This window comes from Aulostomus chinensis, chromosome 1 (genome assembly GCF_037954235.1).
Source record: "Aulostomus chinensis isolate RoL2024-O1b breed Wild chromosome 1, RoL_Achi_v1.0, whole genome shotgun sequence".
Taxonomy (NCBI): domain Eukaryota; kingdom Metazoa; phylum Chordata; class Actinopteri; order Syngnathiformes; family Aulostomidae; genus Aulostomus; species Aulostomus chinensis.
In genome coordinates this window covers 39241266-39246704 of record NC_141320.1, presented here as the reverse complement: position 1 = coordinate 39246704, position 5439 = coordinate 39241266, and the positions used below count along the sequence as shown (strand labels likewise).

At 46.0% G+C, this 5439-nt stretch overlaps 1 non-coding gene across 1 annotated transcript; it reads right to left on the bottom strand.

The window, feature by feature from the left end:
- Positions 1–2083: 2083 nt before the first annotated feature.
- Positions 2084–2156, bottom strand: trnar-ucg (transfer RNA arginine (anticodon UCG)). The gene has a single exon. It is a non-coding gene; the product is annotated as a tRNA-Arg (tRNA).
- Positions 2157–5439: the final 3283 nt, after the last annotated feature.

Below are 5439 nucleotides of genomic sequence, written 5' to 3'. Positions count from 1 at the left end.
AGTTAAAAAAAAAAAGACATGAGTGAGAAAAATTATGGCGCTTATCATGTAGGAGTGACTACAGTGGTTGTCTGGTTTAAATTTTCACGAACATCCATCCATCCATTCATCCATTGTCTTCCGCTCATTCCTGTTAATGGTTGCAGACTCCTTTTTCATAGCTGGAACCTTCCTCTTGTGTCAGCTTCCTGTTCCCATCTCTATGTTAACGGTCAGTTTTGACCCACGTCTTCAATCAGCTGTCAAATAAACTAAAACAATTTTCTATCATGGTTCAGGTTAACAAAATCCTCATCAACTTCTCTGGTCCAATCACATTTATGTTGGCACACAGAGAACAGATCTAGAGTCAGAGCTGAGACTTCAGTCTAAGCACCTTAAGATGGAGGAGAAGAAGCCCTGATTTCTGGGTCTCAGTCTTTTTACTCTCTTGGCTCCACCCACACAGGGCAGGAGAACATCCTCATAGTGAGTCAGTGTTTTTCCATGTTTAACCAAATCAGCTCTCAGTGGTTAAGAACAGGTGAGTTAGTGAGTGTGGTTCATTCTAATCTGATGTCCAAGCTGCAGGAAACAGCAAAGCCAAACAGTACAGAAGCCTTTCAGCATTCATGCAGACTGGAAAGAGGCTGAAATGCTCCCTGCTTCTGGAAGGAGCAGAGATGGAGCCAGAAAAAACACAGAATTTACCCAGACTCTGATTTGAACTAGCAAGAGACTCAAGCTGGTCATGAAGTATGATTGGCTGCCTCTTCGTGATGTCATTCACACACTTGTATAATCAGGATGTGAGCTGAGGGGTGGAGATCAATGAGTCCTGGAGACGTTCAATAATGTCCACAACTTTGGCACCAGGAAGACAGCAGGTGATGGCACCTGGGAGTTCAACAGACCTGATGATTGAACCACCAATCACAAGGATTTCAGCCTCCATTGTAAACAGAGAGTTTAGATGAGAGAGAACCTGCTGTCAGCCTCACCAGTCAGGGCAGTGGCAGAGGCAGCAGAGTTGAATGAAGCAGGATCACCTGGCAGGTCTCAGCTGGGGGTGATGACATCACTGGCCTCAGTCCTAACCAGTGCTCTGCCTAACAACACGGACGATGGTGAGAAACCAGTAGAAGCACTCTGAGAGTTGGAGACAGCAGGAGAGAGACCACGACAGAGTCACCCATGGGAAACTGTTGGATCCACTCAGGACAAACTGGACAGACACAGATCAAAGACAGAATTGATGATGATGTCATCAGGGGGCTTTGATGGTGTCTTTATTTGTACCCAGAATTCTGTCTTTGATCTCAGGAGGACATGAAAGAAACACAACTGAGGAAAGAAGAGGCGAACATTCAGCTTCATTAGAAACACTTGAACTGTTGAACAGTAGAATTTGTTTGAAACAGTTTACAACACTGAGTGACAGGATTGAAGAGGGAAGAGTTTTCTACTTTAAATTTAATTCTAACTTTGAACTGGGGATGAACATTTTTAGTCGTTCATATTCTAACATACAGAGGAAGTCATGTCATTCCCTTTTTTAAAAAAGAAAAACATGTGAAGCTCCTCCCCCCAGCTCCAGATGGACAGACAGACATGAGAGTGGCCAGGAAGCAAAGAAGTGTTGTGCTCCTCTCCAGTGCTCTGGTGTTGTTGTGCTCTTCTCAGCTCCATCATGAAGACCTGCTGGCACTGGGCGCTGGTGGAAGTTTGCAGCTCTCACTGGAAAGTCCTGAGGCTCCTCCCACTCTGAAGCAGGCAGTTGCTCCCAGCCAGCCCACACTTTCACTCTCTGGTGTAGGAGTGAAGAACAAAATCATAATCAAGAACCATCACTGTTTCATTGGGGCTCATTTCTCCTTGTTCTGATACAGAAACTCAACAGCTTCTATCATTGATTTGACAGGAAATGTTGATGACACACTGGGATTTTTGTTCTCCTGCTGTCACTGTCAAGTGCAGCTTAACATGAGAGGTAGCAGGATCATTCATGTGTTCATGTTTCCAGCAGACAAGGAGGGAACCTGGGAGGACTTCAGTGACTTTGATCAGTGGTTCTCACTTCATCTTCTCAGTATAAAGTTTAAAGCGAGCTGGCCAGGAGTTGAACCTAGAATCTTCTGATCCGAAGTCAGACGCATTGTCCATTGCGCCACCAGCCCTACAGAGGGGAGGTGCTTATACAAAAAGAGTCAACACCTTCATTTGTATGTCAGAAAATTTCAATGATATGGTGGCATTTTCTGTTTTTGTGCTGTCTGATTGTCTAAATATCAGGTTTAGATCATCAAATTAACACTGGAACAAAACATAATAAACATTAATTATTTAACATTCAAAAAAAAATAGAAAGAGAACCTGCATCATCCCAGCCATGAAGACCTCAACATGGTTGAAGAGAAAGGCTTGGGGTGGATTCTTGTGTTTTGCAGCATCCTTGATGAGTCTGCATAGAAACATTGGTGTTGTGGACCCACATCCACCAGGAGTGGAGCTCAACCAAGAAGAGCAAGAGGAGAATGTTTGTGGAGGAGCTGGGAAGTTCCCTGGTCAAGCCACACACTGAGGGAAGGGAACGGACGCCCCGAGACCCAGACGCTGCAGCCTTGCTCAGACAGCTGCAGAGCTCAGCAGCACTCCATCCATGCCATCAGCAACACAGAGAGCATCCACACCAGCGTCCTCCTCAGCAGCCCTGCCTCAACACCAACCAGAACAGCCACAGCCACAACCCCCTCAGGACCTGGATTCTTTCTAAATACTTTTTAAAGGCGTGTTCTGTCCAGGTAGAAGACATGATTTGTTTATCTGGATGAAATAAAAATGGATGAAAACGTCCAGAGCATCCCTCCCAAATCTGATTTCTTCAACTGAAAGAACGCTAACATTTCTAGATTCATTCCCTCCAGTAAGGTCTTATTTCCAGCTCTGCTCTCCCTCCACTACTGTTCAGTGTAGTATTTATTTTACTGACTACTTCACTGACAGGTGGTAAAACTGTCTGGTGTTTCCTGAACTTAACTGAGTGCTGCTCAGTAAAGTTGCCATGACTTGAGATTCTCTTCCTGCTGGGTCCATTTCAACATTCTTATCCTTCCTATCACTGGAGATAAAGTATCAGTCAGGGCTGTACTTGATTAGTACTGCATATAGTACACATCAGTCACTGCCATTACACAGTGGAATGGTAGTTGAAGTACTGTTTAGCAGCAAGCTGAAAACTGTTGTGGTCTTTGACAGTTCTCTTGTTTCTGAATGAAAATCCTGTGAAGGAGAATCATGGAGACATCCTAAAAATGGCTGAGGTCTCTGAGCTGCAGCAGGTCTGAGCTGCTTTTGATGCCCAGATGATGAGGAGGCAGTGAATGGTGGGTTTGGTGGAGCTGGAAAAAGGCTGCAGGTGGTGAGGGGTCTGCTGGTGTCAGGACTTCCTCTCCAGGTCTGAGGGCTTCTCCCTGCAGTTCCCACAAACACCACAACAGTCCTGGAACCCCTGCAGATGGTGGAGGACCATGATGACCCCGATGCACCATCAGGCCATCAAAAACCAGTCCTGATGGTCAAAAAGGTCCCTCCACTCATCCAGGCTCAACTCTAGAAGAAGCTTCTGGAACAGATGAGCAAACACACTCAAATATAAATCCTGATGTAAACACACTGGCAAACCAACGTTTACCACAATGTTGATTTTTACAATTTCCTTCAATGTTTGAAAACCATCAAAGTGGACAGAAGCCCAGATGGTCCAAACCTGTTTCCTGTCTCCTGCCATTGTGGAGAGCCTCTGTTCTGTCCTGCTGCTGTCCAGTTATCTCTCCTGAGCTCCTCTGCTGGTTCCACCTTGAAGAGGGTCTGAGCTAGAACTGAACCTTGGGAAACTTCAACCTTTGATCTCAGAGTTTTGTGTTTGATCTAAAAATTCAGTGAATTTTGGGTTTGTGTGGAGCTGAAAAAATGCTGCAGGTGTTGAGAGGTCTGCTGGTGTCCAGGACCCGAGTCGTTGGGTTGGGTTTGTGTTTGTGTTTGATCTTAGAATTCTTTCTTTGATCTCTCCTTGATTTCTCAATGATTTCTTTGTGGACTCCAATTGTCTTTGATCTCAGAGTTCTGTGTTTGATCTTAGAATTCTTTCTTTGATCTCTCCTTGATTTCTCAATGATTTCTTTGTGGACTCCAATTGTCTTTCATCTCTCAGTGAGACAAAGACATAGCAGCTCCAACCTCAGCCTCCAGGAGGCCCTGATCCTCTAGTGGTCAGTCCTCTGTGTTGTGGCTGCAGCAACCCTGGTTTGAATCAGGGTCCCAGCAGCAACATTCCTACTGACTAGTGTTTGTTGTTCAACTGGACAGTTTGTCTGGTGAAGCTCTCTCAGACACTCCTTTCTTCATCCTCCCTTCAGGCTCAGCAGCATCAGAATCAATGTGTCTGACTCGGATCAGAACCCTCAACCTGGAGGCTGTGGTGCAATGAGAACACATCTGACAACCAATCAGAGGAGGGTCTGTTTGACCCCTGAAAACTCCATGAAAGCCTGAGAGGAACTTGTTCATCTCCAAATTCCCTCCCTGCACGTTGTCTCTGCAGAAATCATTCAAGTCCAAGTTGAACCTTAGACTAAAAGCTCCCAGTAGGTGATGCAGGCTCCACCTCACTCCTGGTTCTGGAACCTCACCAGTTCTTGCTCTCTCACCACTTGGATCTCATGTTCCTGACATCTCTGAGCTTGTTTCCTATCCACCTGTCTCATGTTGATGAGGTCATCCAGCCTGATGATCTCTAGGTTCTCCTTTGAGTGGTTCCCTCTGGGAGAGTTCTCTCTCTGTAACTTGTGTGTGTGTTTGCTCGTATCCTGTTTCTCCTTGACAGCACTTTAGTGTTTTTACCACTGGTGTCTCATCTGTGGTTCACCTTTTATTTTAATTCTTTGTCAAAGATGAAGGTGTTTGTGGTCATTCATCAATCATGTGATGGCTCATGTGACTGTGAGTCTGATGAAGAGCTTGTAGCGTCTCTCACTCTGATCACTTCAGGCTATTGAAGCTACTCAGGTGTAGCCAGACTAGCTCAGTCGGTAGAGCATGAGACTCTTAATCAGGAGGAGTCCAGGCCTGAATCGGTGAAAACCAACGTAACCGGCTCACGTTCTCAGCTGGATTCTCCCATCGATGTACGACGCCTCTCCAACGAACTGGTGGGAGGACGGCCTCCAAAGCCTCCACCTCGTCGACCGTGGCTCCCGCTGAGATTCGCTCGATGAAGAAGGGAAGCGCGTTGATGGGCTACCCTCTGGTCTCAGGCTGCTGGCTGCCTGGACTAAGCTGCTCTTCTCCGACACAAAGGTGGCTTCTCTCTCTTCAAGGCTCACAGGAGGTCAAGAGTGTAGCGACCGTGAGCCGAGATCGATGATGAATTACAAAAATAGAAAATCCCCCCAAAAAATTCGT